This window comes from Pelodiscus sinensis, chromosome 12 (assembly GCF_049634645.1).
Source record: "Pelodiscus sinensis isolate JC-2024 chromosome 12, ASM4963464v1, whole genome shotgun sequence".
NCBI lineage: Eukaryota > Metazoa > Chordata > Testudines > Trionychidae > Pelodiscus > Pelodiscus sinensis.
In genome coordinates this window covers 6,429,251-6,446,998 of record NC_134722.1, presented here as the reverse complement: position 1 = coordinate 6,446,998, position 17,748 = coordinate 6,429,251, and the positions used below count along the sequence as shown (strand labels likewise).

General features: G+C 54.7%; 1 non-coding gene across 1 annotated transcript in view; it reads left to right on the top strand.

Annotated features, from left to right (window-relative positions):
• The first annotated feature begins 481 nt into the window (after positions 1–481).
• LOC106732983 (uncharacterized) overlaps positions 482–17,748 on the top strand; it is a 52,361-nt gene continuing 35,094 nt past the window's right edge. Inside the window, exons 1-2 of the transcript XR_012906637.1 lie at positions 482–729; positions 13,407–13,512. This is a non-coding gene — a transcript (uncharacterized LOC106732983). The remainder of the gene's footprint in view (positions 730–13,406; positions 13,513–17,748) is intronic.

Genomic DNA, 17,748 nt, shown 5'->3' with positions numbered 1-17,748 from the left:
CAACAGGACAAAACACAGACCTAAGCGTTGGTCTCTTTGGGGGCCAATCTGGCTGTTTCTCCTGCCTGCCAGAAATAGAAACCCATGTGTGCTGGCCCTGGCCACTGAAGGACCGAGACAATTTAAATGTTGGTCAGAAGCAGGGGATGAATCGCATGATGGGATTGCTCTGTTCACACCTTCTGCGGCGCCTGGCGTTGGCCACCGGCAGGAGACTGGATGCTGGGCTCCATGGCCCTTTGGCCTGGCCTTTCTGCTGAGCCAGGCTGGCTTCAGACAGCTGTGCCTGCCCTGCTGCTTGGGTGGGGTTGGGAGATGTTGTCTCCGCTGGGGACGTTGGTGCCACCCTGCCCAAACCTCAGGGCTGGGAGAGGGTCCCAGCTTTACTACGTGGGAGGGATTGGACGCAGCTGGCAACCTGCCCCCTCCTGCCTGGTCTGCCAGGCGCTTCCCCCGCTTTGCCTGGGGGTGTGTCCAGTCTCCCTCCCTCCCTCCCATTAGTGGAAGCCACCCGCTGCGTCCGTGCAGCCCCCCGCTCGGCCGGGCGGAGGGAGGCGGCGGCAGAGCCCAGCTGTGACGGGGGGGGACCGTCCCCACCGCCCCTGCTGACTCGGGAAGGTGGGACCAGGCAGGGCTATGCAAATCGCCCTCGCCCAGCTGCTGCCTGCGGCTCGCTGGGGGCTGCGGGGGAAGGCGGAGCTGGGCGGAGGGACCGAGACCGGAGCGCTGGTAAGTTTCTCCTGCCCCGGCCCCTGCGCGACCTCCTCCCCCGCCCTGCGCAGCCCCCGGGGGAACTTTCTCTTGCCCCAAATCCCCGCCGCCGGGCAGGGCAGGGGGGTCGCGCTGGCCCCTGGAAACCCCGGCAGGGCCGGTCCCCAGCTTGGCCCCTCGGGTGGGAGCCGCTGGGCGCGGTCGGAAAGCGCAGCCCCGTGCGGGTCGCCCGGCCTGTGCTGCCGCGCGGGATTTTCAGCGCTGCGCGGGGCGCAGCAGGGTGGTGCCCTGCGGCTCGGCTTCCCCGGGCCCCGCAACTTGCCATTGGCTCTGCCTCGCTCCCCGCGGCGCCAGCCCCCCGGGGCTCTGCCCCTGCCCAGGAAGCCCCGACCACGCTGTCGGGGGGTTAAAATCCGAGCTCCCAACGCTGGAGGGAATTTCCTGCTCTCTCTTGTAAATAAACACCGATGGGAGAGGTCCCCACCCACCCTTCACTTCAGTGCCTGTGCTGCCCGGCTCCCGCAGCACCTTGTTCTGGGAGGGCTGGTGCACGGGGCTGTACAAACCCAGGCCAACAGGTGGCCACTGCCTCCAAAAGCTTCCGATCTAGGCCCGGGAGGACTGGGGCAGCCCCAGATAACAGCATGGGACCCTGGCAGCGCCTCTTCCCCAGGAACCCTGAATTCCTGCAAAATCCTCCAGTTAGAGTCACCTGAATTAAGAACATAAGAAGGGCCAGACTGGGTCAGACCAAAGATCCTTCTAGCCCAGTGTCCTCTTCCAACAGAGTCCGAGAAGGAATGAGCAGATCAGGGAATCATCAAGTGATCCCTCTCCTGTCACTGGTATCCAGCCTCTGACAAACAGAGGCTAGGGACACCATTCCTACCCATCCTGGCTAATAGCCATTGATGGACCTAACCTCCATGAATGTATCTAGTTCCTTTTTGAACCCTGTTAAAAGTCCCAGACTTCAAAGCATCCTCTGGCAAGGAGTTCCACAGGTTGACAGTGCGCTGTCTGAAGGAAAACTTCCTTTTGTTTTTTTAAACCTGCTACCTATTAATTTCATTCGGTGACCCCTTAGTTCTTGTGTTATGGGAATAAGTCAATAACTTTTCCCTATTCACTTTTGCCCACACCAGTCATGATTTTATAGACCTTTATCCTATCCCCCCAGGCCTTTAAAAGTCCCAGACCTTTTAATCTCTCGTCGTACGGCAGCCGTTTCCAAACCCCAAATTGTAAGGTGGGTTTTATTGGCTCAGCTTCCTCTGCTGAAAGAGAGGCGCTTCCAGGCAAAACTCTTCTTTTACAGCTGTTCCCTGCCCTGCCTTGTCTCTCTGGCTCCTGGGACCGACACGGGGGCACCAGTCATGTCAGCGCTAGTTTTAAGGAGCATGTTGGGTGCGCAGGAGACTCGCAGCTGCAGGCTGGGACGCACTTACTCACAGGGAACCGTGTTACATTCGCAAGTAGCTCCGTTGATTACAAATGGCCCGAGGACCTACCTAGGCTGTGTCTACATTACAGAGCCTGTGCCAGCGTAGCCCCCTAGCATGCACCTACAGGTGCAGTGTTTTGCCGGGAAGGGACCCTCCTTTCCCGCATAGACCAAAGCGAACGCCTCTGCCTGCAAAGCTGCGTCTACACTAGGGAGGGGGGTTTTGGATTAGTGATGTCAGCTGGGAGGCGGGTGTGTTCACCATCCCCCCTCAGTTAATGTGGCTCTCCCAAGGCGAGGCTTAAGTGCAGTCCGCAAAGGAGCCGGAGGTGGAGTCCCAGGGGGGTCAGAGAGGTGGGGGTAGCTGTCCGGCAGGCTCTGTCTGGTCCTCATCCCTTGGAACTAGGGGACATCTGCAGCTAGGGTGGGGGGAGGCAGGCCCTTGCCCCACCTACAGCTCCGCCCCTTCTGCTGAGGCCCCGCCCCCCACCTCAGGAAGGGGAAGAGAGCGGAGGTGAAGAGCGTGCACGCCCCAACCTCCCAGCCCCGACCACCAGGGAGGGAGGAGGGTGCATGTCTCCAGCCTCCCCGCCCTGGAGCAACACTGCCCCCAGAACACCTACAGATGGCGGCCTGGGGGCAGAGTTTAGGCAGGGCCATGCTGGGCGGTTTGGGAAGGCAAAGCCCTCCCTCTCCTAGGCCAGGGTCCGCCCATGCTTCGAAGTCCCTTCCTCCATGTCTGAAACAGCCCCTCAAGAGAGGCAGTGTGGTCTAGTGGTTTGGGTGGGATGCAGCAGACCCAGCTCCTTTGTATGCACTTACAGCGCTGCAGGGGGTGCCGCTGTCATGCGTCGTGAAGGCACTACCGACCCCAGCAGGAGAGCTAGTCCCCACAGTGGAGTTACACCAGCTCCCCAAGAACCAGTAGCTCAGTGGTGGAGAGTTCTCCCACCGACTCGTGCTGGCGACCCGGCAGGTTCGGCCGCGCTAGCGACGGTGCTCACGGCCAGGGGTTGTGGTGCATGTGGAGTGGAGACCGGGGCAAAGTCCTTTCAACTCTCTGTACCCCAATTCCCCATGTGTACAATGTGGGTAACAGCCCTGCCCGGGCTCCAGAGCTGGGCGGGAGGATCTGATGTTCTGGGGATCACAGGTGGTGGGACCAGAGGTGTGAGGGGAGGGGGATGGCTGCTCCCCTTGGGGTGAACTTCTCAAAGTATTTCCCACACGTCTGCCCCCATTTTGAGCTCTGGGCTTCAGCTGCAGGGTACCGAGGCTCAAGGCTTCTGCCCCATGGTTGGGGGGATGCACTGGGGTGCAGGGCTTCTGCTGTGTAGGAGGGGTGGGGGGCACTGAGGTGAGAGCTATTTCCCCACAGGGATGGCGGGACACCAGGCTTCAAGGCTTCTGCCCCATGGGAGGGTGCTGGGGCCTGGGGGTTTCTGCCCTGTGAGTTGGAAAATATTTTCTGGAGCGCAGCCCCGGCTGGATGTAAGCTCTGGTGGGACCCGAGAGGTGGATTGGAGTGTTTGTGCAAGAGAGTTGAGGGCAACCCCAAAGGAACTGCACGTTTCCTGTGCTGAGGGCTGAAAGGTTCCACTAGACATCTCCGGGGGAGGGCAGGGCCGACTCACAACCGACTCGGTACTTTCCACGTGGCCCTGCCTCGCTGTACCCAGCCTCTGGTCTCGCACAGGTCTTGCTGCCAGACAGCTCTCTCCCAGGTAGCAAGCCACACATTGGCTTATCCACGGCGGGAACCCTGGCAAGACGAGGAGCACATGGGGCTTGGGATGGTGGCAGGTCTAGCTTTGAAAGGGGAGCAGGAACACGCAATGCACAGCCTCTCCCTGCCACCAGAGGGAGCTAGGACACGATGGTGGAAATGGGAATAACTCCGCCAAGGTTACCTCCATTGCCAGCTGGTGAGGCTTTTGCAGCTGGGCCAGTATAAACTCTAGTGTGGACACACGCATAGGAGCATATAGGGGCTTTCTCCAGCACAGTTTATGTCCCTTGGGGAGCAGGTATAACAGGGCTGCATTATTTCGTGGGCCCTAGACACTTTTGCCTTCGTGAGCCCCATCCTCCATAAAAAAAAATATTAAAAATTATTTTTGATATAACTTTTAATACTTCAACATTTTATGTTTTAGACAAAATTGAATAGATTTTCGTGAGCCCTAAAAGTTTCATTTTTTCCTGATGTGAGAAAAAAATTAAAACATTTTCTTCTACCCTAAAAATTCATTTTTTTCTTCTAATTTTAAAAGAAATTAAAACATTTTCGTGGGCCCTAGGCACTGTGCCTACTGTGCCTAGTGGTTAAGTCGGCACTGGGTATAAGGAGCAAACTGCATCTCCACTGAGGGCACGTCTTCATTCACCACGACGGAGATCCATGTTCTGGCATTTGATTGAGCAGGTCTACTACAGACCCATCAATCAAATGCTGAAGGCAGCTCCACTCAGTGTCTATATTCCTGACAGTTGTAAGGAGTAAGGGAAGCCTCTCCCACAATGGGGATGGTGCCAACCTCGTCTTAAGGTAAGCCGACTCCAGCTACATAGTCTACATTGCTGGAGTTGCGTCCCTTAAGCCGAGTTTCCAGGTCTAGAGTAGGCCTGGCCTGAGTGTATGTTGACGTAACTCTTCCAGCAAAACTTTCCTAGTGCAGACACAAGCTTTAAAGAGAGCAGCAAATAAATATTTCAATAATATGCAGCCTCACCAATGCAACATGAAGTGTATTTCATCCTTGCATTGGCAGAAAGCAAGACGCTGCCTCGCATTTCTTGCCACCTTCTCTAACTCGTTGTGTAATGCTACTCTACCCTGGAAAAAAGCTGCTACGTTCCACCCCAGAGCTAGCTGCCTTTCAGTGCTGAGCAATTTCTGTTTATGGGCTCTGACAGTTCTCTTGATGACAGGCATTACAGAAAAGCATAAGAGTTGTAGTAAGTTAATGCATCATCACCTAATGTCGATAAATACCCAGAGATGCTGTTTACAAGGGGCCCATGTCATTTCATAGCAAGAACATCCATTTCCTGGCAATGAAAAATCCAGCTTTGTTTATCATAGACTCATAGAATCCTAGCGCTGGAGGAGACCTCAGGAGGTTATCAAGCCCAGCCCCCTGCCCAAGGCAGGACCATCCCAACTAAATCAACCCAGCCAGGGCTTTGTCAAGCTGGGATTTAAAAACCTCTAGGAATGGAGAGTCCAGTATCTCCCTAGGGAACCCATCCCAGTGCTTCCCCACCCTCCTAGGGAAATAGTTTTTCCTAATATCCAACCTAGACCTCCCCACTGTAACCTGAGACCATTGCTCCTTGTTCTGCCATCCGTCACTACTGAGAACAGCCTCTCTCCATCCTCTTTGGAACCTCCCTTCAGGAAGTTGAAGGCTGCTCTCAAATCCCCCCTCACTCTTCTCTTCTGCAGACTAAATAAGCCCAAATTCCTCAGCCTCTCCTCACAGGTCCTGTGCTCCAGCCCCCTCATCATTTTGGTCGCCCTCCGCTGGACCCTCTCCATTGCATCCACATCCTTTCTATAGTGGGGGGCCCAGAACTGGACACAATACTCCAGATGTGGCCTCACCAGAGCTGACTAAAGGGGAATAATCACTTCTCTGGATCTGCTGGCAATGCTCCTCTTAATGCACCCTAACATGCCATTAGGCTTCTTGGCTCCAAGGGCACACAGTTGACTCCTATCCAGCTTCTCATCCACTGTAATCCCCAGGTCCTTTTCTGCAGAACTGCTACTTAGCCAGTCAGTCCCCAGCCTGTAACAATGTTTGGGACTCTTCCATCCCAAGGGCAGGACTCTGCACTTGTCCTTGTCGAACCTCATCAGATTTCTTTTGGCCCAACCCTCTAATTTGTCCAGCTCACTCTGGACCCTATCTCTGCCCTGCAACATATCTACCTCTCCCCCTAGCTTAGTGTCATCTGCAAACTTGCTCAGGGTGCAGTCCATCCCCTCATTCTGGTCATTAATAAAGATATTGAACAAAACCGGTCCTAGAAACAATCTTGGGGCACTCTGTTAGAAACCGACCGCCAACCTGACATCGAGCCGTTAATCACTATCCGTTTGGCCTGACAGTCTAGCCAGCTGTCTAGCCATCTTACAGTCCATTTATCCAATCCATAGTTCCATAACTTGCTGGCAAGAATGTTGTGGGAGACCATATCAAAAGCTTTGCTGAAGTCAAGGTCTATCACATCCACCAACTTTCCCATATCCACAGAGCCAGTTACCTCATCATAGAAGCTAATCAGATTGGTCAGGCATGACGTGCCCTTGGTGAATCCATGTTGACTATTCCTGATCGCTTTCTCCTCTTCCAAGTGCTTCAAAATGAATTCCCTGAGGAGCCCTTCCATGATTTTTCCGGGGATTGAAGTAAGGTTGACGGATCTGTAATTCCCTGGATCGTCCTTCTTCCCTTTTTCAAAGATGGGCACTACATTTGCCTTTTTCCAATCGTCCAGGATCTCTCCTGATCTCCACAAGTTTTCAAAGATAATGGCCAAAGGATCTGCAGTGACATTTCCCAACTCCCTCAGTACCCTCGGATGCATTAAATCCGGACTCATGGACTTGAGTGTGTCTAGTTTGTCAAGATGTTACTGAAGAGTCACATATTTCATTGCTTCTGAAGCGGCCTGCATTGCACACAAGAGGGGCTTCTTATCTTCTTTATTCCTCCCCCTCTCCCAACACTGTGTGTCTCTCACTCTCACATGCCCTTGTATTTTGGGGGTTCCCTGCAACCCCCCTACTGTCTTCCTCTTTCCTGGGATTCTGGGTACCCCTTTTCCCCAATGCTAAGGGCTCTGCAGGGCTTCCAAATGTTTCCTATTCCCCTTGAAACTGCTCCTCTTTTAACTTGTCCATATCCAGAGGGTCACACATGTCGTTGCTTCTGTTGGCCAAGCTTGACTCCCCCTCCCCTAAAATGCCCCCCCCCAGCACATTTTGTAATTCAAGTTGTTTCTTTTCTGTCTGAGATACGCCCTTCAGGGGTTCCCATTTTAAATGCCATTGGGGGGCTGGGCAGGGCCCCGAGGGGGGTGTTGCCATGCTGGAGGGGGTTAATAGCTACCATCAAAGAGATCTTTGCTCTACAGACAGTTACAGCTGATGGGTGGAGGGATCAGATGCCTCAGGGCTTTGTGCGTCCTCAGCTCCCCCCTTTTGGGTTGACGGTTCCCCCCAGGTCCATAGAATTCTGCCTGCCGAGGTCTAGCCCATTCCCTGGAATGTTGGGATTGCTCGGATGCGGCATTCCAAAGTTACCGTGCGCCGGGCAGAGAACCGCCACCACGGTCAACCCACGTGGAATGGGTTCCCTAGGGAGGGGGTGGACTCTCCATCCCTAGAGGTGTTTAAGTCTCGGCTTGACAAAGCCCTGACCGGGTTGATTGAGTTGGGATTGGTCCTGCTTTGGGCAAGGGGTGGGACTTGATGACTCCTGAGGTCTCTTCCAGCTCTAGGATTCTATGATTCTACATCTCGCTTCGCTAAGACCTGGCCTGTGCCTAAAAACTAGACCCACTTAGCCACGTCACTCGGGGCTGTGTAGCTGTTCTGTCCTGAGCAGTGTCGTTAGGTCGTGTGAACCCGCCCTGAAGACTCAGCGAGGTGAATGGAAGGGTTCTCCCTTCGACCTTGCCCCCCACTCTCGGAGAGGGGGATGAGCTACATTGATGGACGGAGCCGTCGAGGCAGGAAGCGTGAGCAGCGGGTGAATGGCTGGTTTGAGGAGGCAAGCCCCCCAGCCCACCCCTTCCATGCTCACGGGATCCCTCCCAGCCCCCATTGCAGCCACTGGCTCCCGCCCCGCTCCCCCAGAGCCCCTCATTGTGGCTCAGGGCAAGGCTCACACTCCCCCCCTGGAACATTAGGTTGCCGGACACCACAACCCCCACCAGGCAGCCGTGTGACTGGCTAGTTGGCTGGGCAGCCATGGGGCCATGGAGTGGTGGCTGAAGCAGCCAAACCTGTGGATGCTAGGGGGTTATGAAGCATGGGCCACACTGCCCCTCCCCCTCCAGCTGCCAGCCCCAGTGCCTGGCCAAGAGAAGCCTGCTGCATGCAGGTAGGGGGGGACCTGCCCTGGGGCGGAGCGTGGGCGGGGCCACCTATGTCTGTATAGGTAGGCTGTGCCTTCCTTTGCCTTCATTACCAGCCACCCATAATAGGCACCGTCTACACTATAGCACTCCGGTGGCTTAGGGGTTGTGCAATCTGCATTTCCCTCTGGCTTTATGCACCGGGGGGCGGAGAAGGGAGACGGCTGATGCGCAGGGGTGAGCTCTGGCCTGGGATTCTAAAGTGCTGTCTGCCCAGAACAGCCTCCATATGGCCACTTCTAAGGCCAGAAAATCTGGCTGCTGAGAAAGGGAAATTACTATTTTACTAGTCGCTGTGCCCGAACGACAGCCCTGCGGTGCTAGGCAGAAGTTAATGATTAAATGCAGCACTCGTCAGCCATATGTACACTTACCATGGCTATTGACAAGTCTTGGGCCATAGCTACTATATATTTGAGAGCATTTGTGTGGCTCTGTGTGTCTGTCCCAGTGTCCGTTTGTTCAAGAACTCCTCCTCTGAAACAGCTAGGACCCCCCCACACACATTTGGTGGGCAGCTGCCTCTTATCATAACTTACAGGGCAATATGGGTGGAATGGGATTGTTTCACATCAAACAGAAAGGGAGCGGTGCGATAGCAGGGACAGTTATACTCACAAATGACCACACGGGGGCAGCAACCCCCCCCCCAGCCTCAGGGAGCAGCCACTGGCCAGCAGCACAGACTCCGCCACACTGGCCTGCCCTAGAGAGCAGCTGCCAGCTACCATGCAGCCCCTGCAACCACCAGGCACCATGCCACATGGCTGCAGCTGCCAACCAGGCCACACAGCCCCCATGACCTCCTCCTCCACTGCCCCAGGCCAGACATGAACCCAGGCAATGCTGGGTAATTAGGCTGGAATGGCAGGGGCCATGCTATTGGCCAGTGGCTGCTCCCTGGGGTCTATCTGGGATATAACTGTCTCTGCTATCACATCCCTCCTTTTCCGTTTGATGAGAAACAATCCCATTCCAGGCACATCCTCTTGTCCTGGCACAGCCAAACCCCGACCTTGCTTTAAGTTATGATAAGAGGAAGCTGCATCCCAAATTTGGTGGTCCTAGCTCGTACTGTTTCAACTGAGTAAGTCGTCTGTGCCCATGAAAGCTCATGATACCATCGACATTTTTGGTTAGTCTCTGAAGTGCTGCAAGACTCTTCATTGTTGTTTTTTAAGTTTATTTGTTTAGGAGGAGTTCCTGAATGAATGGATTCAAGGACGGACAGAGGCACAAACTCTCCCAAATCGTAGACTAGAAGAGTTACCCGGCGTTGACTGGGTCCATTACACAAATCGTTTTTCTTCATTGAAATCATTGCTCCGGGATAGGGTTGTGGCTGAGGGGTTCAGTAGGCAGCTTGCCCTGTGGAGAGAGGACTTCCCCAGACGTCTCTCACTGCAGCAGCTTGGGGCCAGGTGAGAAGCACCTCTCCATGACTGCTGCAGCTCCAGCGGGCACAGCCAGGGGAGGGGCGCATGCCAACCAGCTGGGGCCGGTCCAGGTTCTTCTGCCCTCCGTGCCTCAGCCAGAGTGAGGAATGCAGCAAACAGTGCACTTTCCCCTCGCTCCCTGATGCAGGGGAACAGCCAGTATGAATCAGGTAGGGGGACTTCAGCCCCTCCCTCCTTAAAAAGCACCTGGGGGATGGGAGGCTCGGGGTTGGGGCAGTCCCGGACAGGGGTGGGGGACTCATTGCATCAGCCCCTAGCCAGTCCCTTTCACCTGCCGGGTGAGTCTGTCTCTTTTCTGTCTGGTTTTATGAGACGCAATCCCATTCCAGGCACATCCCCTTGTCCTGGCACAACCCAACCCTTGACCTTGCCGTAAGTTAGGAGAATAGGAAGCTGCCTACCAAATATGGTGGTCCTAGCTCTTACTGTTTAGGAGGAGTTCTTGAACAGACAGACGCATTCTCTCAACTAGATACAGATTTACACCAACTTCAGCAGAGCTACCCCGGACTTAGGCCGTGTCCAGACTCAGGGTTTTTTTCGGGAAAAGTAGCCTTTTCCCGAAAAAACTTCCCCTGCGTCCAGACTCAAGCCGCGTTCTTTCGAAATTATTTCGAAAGAACGCGGCTTTTCTTTCGATGGCGGTAAACCTCATTTCACGAGGAAGAACGCCTTCTTTCGAAAGCTCCTCTTTCGAAAGAAGGCGTTCTTCAATGTAAAGAGGCTGTCTTCGAAAGAGAGCATCCAGACTCGCTGGGTGCTCTCTTTCGAAAAAGCGGATTTCTCTTTCGAAAGAAGCCTGCAGTCTAGACATAGCCTTAGAGATCAGAATCCAGCTCCTTTGAGATCTAGGATCATAGCCAATGGAGATGGAAAGTTGGGGCTGGATGGCTGAGTCAATGCACTGTGTAGACTGGGTGCACGCTAGGGGATGAACTGGGTATTAGACTAGGTAGTGGCCAAGGGGGATTTCCAAGCAGTACAGCTGGGACAGGAACCGGTCTGCACAAGGAAATGGGCATGGCCAGGGGGCCCCGTGTTCCCTTTGCTGCTAGTAAAACATCGGGTGTTTGGCAAGTATCTCCGCCCCTCCCAGCCCAAAGCAGCCTGAGTCTGAACCTGAAATCAGGAGGAGCTCGTCTGAAATTAGCAAACTTGAGTGGGTGTAACCCTAGTGCTGCTGAGCTCAGAAGCAGGCCCAGGAACTACCTTCCAACTATATCTCTCACCTCTCTCACTCTATATATCTCTTTCCTATGCTCTGCGCTTCCTCCTACCTCATAGGCCCTGAGTGACCCCTCCTCAAGCCCCTTCCTTCACCTCCCTCCTTACAAATCATGCCTGGCTCGTAGCCCCACTGCCCCTGCTTCTCTCTGGCCTCCACACTCACACCTCAGTCCTTTGCTTTGCACTCAGCCACAGCCCCAATCCTGCTCCGTGCTCTGGGCAGGCGGACCCAGGCACGTGATATAAGAGCCTCATTGATATTAACAGGGCTCCATTTCATTCTAGGGCAGGGGTGGGCAAGATACGGCCCCGCGGGCCAGAGCCGGTCCACCAAGCCACTAGATCCAGCCTGCAGGCGGCCTGATCCAGTCCACAGGATCCACCCTGCCGGGACCCTCAGACACAGAGCAGCCAGCTGCTTCCAAGGAGCCCTACTCTGCTTTAAGCAGCTGGCTGCTCCCTGTGGCTTTCTGCTGTGGGGGAGGGGGAAGGTTGGGGAGTCCCCATCATTGGAGGATTTTGGAAATAGGTTGAACAAACACTTGTCAGAGAGGGTCTAGGCTTACTGGCCCCTCTTCAGAACAGGACTTGGTGACTTCCGAAGTCCCTTCCAATCCTCCACTTCTCTGATTTCTCTGGGCCCAAGAGTCAACCTAGTGGAGCTCCAAACAAGGCACTTGTGTAGCGATCAGTCAGAGGGAGGTATGCACCCATCACCTAGGGCAGTGGTTCCCAACCTGTGGTCCGCAGAGCCCCAGTAGTCCGCCATGGTACTGCAGGGGGTCCGCAGAGAGTTTAAAATAGAAATTAAAGTAAGTGTGCATAGGGTAGCCAGGTGTCCAGTATTGACCCAGACAGTCTGGTATTTTCGCCTCCTATCTGGTAAAAAAAATTCAGAAAATACCGAACACCTAAAATGTCCAGTATTTTCTGATATTTTTCCCCCGGCCAGGAGGTGAAAATACTGGACACCTGGCAACTCTACGACACACTCAGCAACTGAGCCCAGCCCCTGGCCCGCCTGGGTCCTGACACCCCCAACCCCCCTACTTACCTGGTTCTGCAGGGAAGCTGTGTTCTGGCTTGATCAATAAAACCAAATGGCCACTGGCAAAAAGCCTAAAGACCAAGGGGAAGCAACGCCTTCCCTGGGTCTTAGTGCTCAACCACTCCCCTGTTCCTATCCCTATTCTAACTCTGCACTCACTCTGAAAGGGGCCCTGCTGTTTTAATGCTGTTTTATTATTTGTTTATTTATTTATTTTGCTTAATAAGTCTCGGAGTTCTTTTTTTTTGCTCAACAACTTTGGTCTCCTCAACAGAATTTTTTCCCCGGTGTTGTTTTTTTGAGGGGGAGGGTGTTCGGTATTTTTGGTTCAACCATCTGGCAGCCCTAAGTGTGGAGCGTATACAAACACTTATGTATTTAATTAATAAATCTTCGAATATTGTGTAATTATAAATATATATTAACTATTTAGTCCCGTGAGCATGTGACGTGAATACAACACCCCGCTCTAATTGTTCAAAAGCTATTAGAGTGGCGAGAAGGATTTAGTTGGCCTAGAGCAGTGTTTCCCCTTTTTATTTATTTTTTTTATTTTGCGTGACAAATTCTGGTTGGTCTTTTTTTTTTTTTTGCTTGACAAATTTTACCCTGGCAACCCTAAGGGTTCCTTGAAATTCTTTTAAGCTGAAAAGGGTTCCGTGGCCAAATAAAATTGGGAAACACTGGGTTAGGGGGGTCTGTAAAATTGTAATAGATTGAAAAAGTGTCCATATGCTCAAAAAGATTGGGAGCCATTGACCTAGGGCGAAATGGGGTTCTTAAGATTGCCTCCATGGGGAGAAAGTGTTCCTCTTAGAGAGGGACCTGAACGAAAACCCTAACCCCAAACTGTGCAGCTTTGGGCCCATCTTTATTTCCAGTGTGTTCCCTAAACAACAGTCGTATTCCTCCCATCACCGTCTCGTCGTCTGTTGCTCTGGAAGCCAGGGTGACTCCATACGTACAGGGCTGGGCTCTTTCCGATCCCACAACAGGCGGAGGGGCATGGCAGAGTCTTTGCTAACCATGATTCACCAGGGATGCCAAAGCGACTGTGCACAGAGATTCACGCTGACGCTAGCCCCCTCTGTGTGAAAGTTTCCCTCCCCACCCCCAGCTTAAAAAGTTCTACTTTAACCTAAACAAACCAGACTGAGTCATCAGGTGCCATGACATCAGTCGGTGGTTTTACTGTTGTGAATACCACGGCTTCCTGTTGTTCTCCAGTTCGATACTGCACATGAACGGGTGTCTATAGACACCCCGCCAGGCCCAGCCACCTTACAGAACCTTTTGAAAGAAAAACAAGGGACGCCTGCTCGCACTGCTTCCCATCAGGGCGCTTTCTGAAATATCTGCCTCGTTGCAGCCGGAGCAAAGCCGAGGAGCAGACCGGCGTGCCGGGGGGTTTGAGCGCTGAGCCACTCCACGCTAAAAGGATGAAAACATGGGACTTAAGATATCCTGCCTGAAAGGTAAGCCTGAACGTCAGCCAGTGCATGTCTGCGTAGCCGGCAGCGCCCTCTCCGCTTGCTGTGTCGGGTAGAGTGAGTGTGTAATATAGCCAGCGGGGAAAGTCACTTACAATTTCTCACCGGCGCAACCCCGGTCCCTGCCGGCTTTTTAAATAGCTCCCTGCTGGCTCTGGCCGCATCTCCACCAGCTCTTGCCATCTGCTTACTTTCATCTCTGCATGGCACTTCCCTGTTTCCCTGGGGTCTTTCCCCCCTGGGCTGGAAAAATCTCCAGCAACCTCAAAATATGTAATGGGGTGTAATTTACATGGGGGACAAGAGTCCACATGCGGGGTCGCTCTGGGGACAGCCAGTGCAGTCGCAGAGGACGGTGGTAGCAGTGGACAATCGGTAGCCTTCAATTTGCCCTTCCTGAGTTCCCACGACTCTGCCTCTTCCCAGAACACCCATCACGCCGGCTCCGATCCTCCATCTTTTCCATCGCTCCCATCGGAGAGGAGGCGTGATCTGGTGGCACTCAGCTGCCTCGGTTTCCCCTCTGTAAAATGGGAGTAACAACCCGACACTAGCCTGTTTAGATGGGGAGTCCTTTGCGGCCAGGTCTGGCTCTTACTAAGTTTTCGTACAGCACCGAGCACAATGAGATGGCAGGTCTCTGCTGGAGCTTCCAGGTGCTGTTGTGACAGGGAGAATAATGATCCACTCATGCCAGCTTCCCAAACCGGCTGGGCAGTTCTGTACAGATAGCAGGTCTTATGAAGAAGGAGCAAACATCCCACTCGCCCCTTTTTCCCCCAGAGAGACTGAATGCTGGGGTGGGACCCTCAGATGACAGCTGCCTCACAGCATGCTGCTGAAAAGGGTCTACAGAGTTGCTGTCATCCCAAGCAAACAAACCTCTGTGTGTCTCTGATTGGGAATTGCCCCATGCCTCAGTTTCCTTCCCAGCAAAAGAGCATCCCCAAGCTTGCCTCCTCCTGGCTGCAAACCGAGCAGCAACGGGGCTTACCCAGAGCTGCCCTTGGAACCACCTCCCTGCCTCTTTCTGCGGCGATTAGCATACTCGGCGCTCTTTCCGGAGGCAGAAAGGGCATATGGCATGTCTCTCATCGGAGAGGAAGCGGGGAGCTGAGGTCGAGAAGTTCACTGTTTACACGTTCGCAGCAAGTTCACAGGGTGGAGAGGTAGATACGCTGGAGGGCAGAGGTAGGGTCCAGAGTGAGCTGGACAGATTAGAGGATTGGGCCAAAAGAAATCTGATGAGGTTCAACAAGGACAAGTGTCGAGTCCTGCACTTGGGACGGAAGAATCCCAAGCATTGTTACAAGCTGGGGACCAACTGGCTAAGTAGCAGTTCTGCAGAAAAGGACCTGGGGATTACAGTGGATGAGAAGCTGGATAGGAGTCAACAGGGCGCCCTTGTAGCCAAGAGGGCTAATGGCATATGAGGTTGCATTAGGAAGAGCATCGCCAGCAGATCTAGAGCAGTGATTATTCCCCTTTATTCCGCTCTGGTGAGGCCACATCTGGAGTATTGTGTCCAGTTCTGGGTCCCCCAATTACAGGAAGGATGTGGATGCATTGGAGAGGGTCCAGCGTAGGGCAACCAAACAGATTAGCGGGCTGGAGCGCATGACTTAGGAGGAGAGACTGAGGATTTGGGGTTTGTTTAGTCTGCAAAAGCGAAGAGTGAGGGGGGATTTGAGAGCAGCCTTCAACTTCCTGAAGGGGGGTTCCAAAGAGGATGGAGAGAGGCTGTTCACAGTCGTGACAGGTGGCAGAACAAGGAGCAATGGTCTCAGGTTACAGTGGGAGAGATCTAGGTTGGATATTAGGAAAAACTCTTTCCCTAGGAGGGTGGGGAAGCACTGGGAGGGGTTCCCTAGGGAGGGGATGGAATCTCCACCCCTAGAGGTTTTTAAGTCCCAGCTTGACAGAGCCCTGGCTGGGTTGATTTAGTTGGGTTGGTCCTGCCTTGGGCAGTGGGCTGGACTCAATGACCTCCTGAGGTCTCGTCCAGCGCTAGGATTCTATGGGGGTCATAGCGGGAGTCAGCGGCCACCGGGGGATTCGAACCCAGAATTTCCCAGCTCTGCGCTCAGACCACCCGGGCCGTGGGATGTCCCACTTGGAGCTTTTGCTGCATGTATCCAGTTCCTGGAGTCCCGTGATTAGGGAAGGGTCTGAGCTTTCAAATGATAAAAAAGCAGCAAGTCCCAGCTGTTTGGGAGCAGGGAGCCATTTTGTCTGTGTCTGTGCCTGGCACAACGGGGCCCTGGGCCACGCCGAGGGCTCCTTGGAGTTACTGCAACACAAATAATGAACAACTTTCACCCTGCTGGCTTGAAAATGTGAGCCAGGGATGTTCAAAGCCCCCTTCCCCCCTCCCCTTCAAGCCTTCTGCCGCATCACTTTAGAATCTCATGATCGTTAAGCCAATCTCGGGATTTCTGGGGCGGCCTGGTGATTTTTGGCCACTCCGTGCTGGCGATGCTGGAGGTGGCCAGCTGTAACGGGGGGCAGAGGCCCAGCCCTAACTGCAGGCAGCAGATGCCTGGTGTTCATAAAGCTGTCCGGCTGGTGAGTTTTATGACTGCAGGAACCCGGGGGCGTAGGAGGCTGAAGGAAGCTGGAGGCAGCTCGTGGATTTATGTGCCCATCTCGCTAAAACCACAGCTGGCAAGAGGCCGCCGGGCTTGTCGCATGTCCTGGGGAGCTGGGAGCCAAGCGGAGAGGCCAGGCGCTGATGCGCAGACTGGCTCGGTGCCCCCCTTTCCTAGCTGAGAGGCGGGTGGATTTCCTGGGGAGGGCACAGGGCGCTCCCATAGCCGTGGTGGGGTGTGTTGGTGATTGGCAGGGCTGATGCACACACACTGCTGCTTTTGCAAACGGCCCTCCCCTCCCTCCCCCCGATAAGCTCAGCCTAGGGCTGCAAAGGGCCCCTCCCCATGGCTTCCCAGGAAAGATGGTGACTCGCTGCAGCCCTGGCAGATGGAAAGGGCCAGGGAGGTCAGCCCTAGCCAGCCCCACACTGGTGCCTGCAGGGAAAGCTTTAATGTTGCCGAGTGACTGATCAACGGGGCTTCCACCACCTCCCCAGGACAATGTTCCCCGCCGGGCTGATCCCGCTGCTAGGGCACCTGCCCACCTGCACGACTCCCTGCCGATCCCTCTCGGACCCCTCTGCGCAGCCCCTGCCCCGGCTGGGCTTCCCACCCTCTGTACAAACGGGGGCTCTCGGGGTGGCTGTGCCCCTCGCCCAGTGCAACCCGTGTCTGCACTTCCCACCAGCTCCCAGCACCCACGTGGAACATGGGGTGAGGGTTTGTTCGGGCAGCGCCTCGGAGACGGCCACAGCAGCCATGACCTGAGCCCCGGGCCACGGAAGGAAGCGTCTCTCGGGACCCCCGGAGTGGCTGGTGGCTCCGGGTGGGGCCAGCATACCACTGGGGGAATGTTCCGTGGCAGTGGATGGTGCTCAGCAGCGACCCCTACTGGCCAGCGGTTGGAGCAGCACTCCGAGGCTCAGACAGACCCATATAGTCCTTCTTGGGCCAAGAGCTGGTCACCAAGATGCAGGAACAGAACTTGGGGAGAGACTCTCTCCCCACTGTCTCTGAACCAGCAGCTGCACGGGGGCTGTGCTGGGGAAGGCCTGAACCCCTTTCCGCTGGGCAAGCTTGTTTGCAAAGCAGCAGGGAGCACTCTAATGCACTCCCATGTCTCCATGAGTGCATGCTGAATATTGCATCGCCCATTAGCTTTTACGGCAGCTTGGCCCGGAGACTCGCCCAGTGCCAGGGAATGCTGTCAGAGCTAATGCAGAGCCCGGGAGCTGAGGCCTGGAAAGCTGCCGCATCGCGGGCCCAGGAGAGCTCCGTGCACAGCTGGTGTGTGCTAGACCACTGCACATAGTCTTCCAGGAAAAAGCAGGGAAAACCCGTCCCACGCCGTGCCGAACGCACGGATGATTTCTCCTGTCTTCGGAGCCACTGTCAGGCTAGCAAGGCTGCTGGCGAATCTCCCAGCTGCCCTGCGTGAGCCAGCATCCTGCACCTGTGCAGCGTAACCCCCTCTCGCCCTTTTGCCCCGGGGCCAGCCAGTCCTGAACCCAGCAAATGCTGAACGTGCCCACGGCGCAAGGTCACAGAGCCCAGATGTGGAGTCGGAGCCAGCTTGGAACGATCCCAGCATTTGCAGGGTTTCCGTGTGGTTTTTCCATGAGGCTTTTTACAG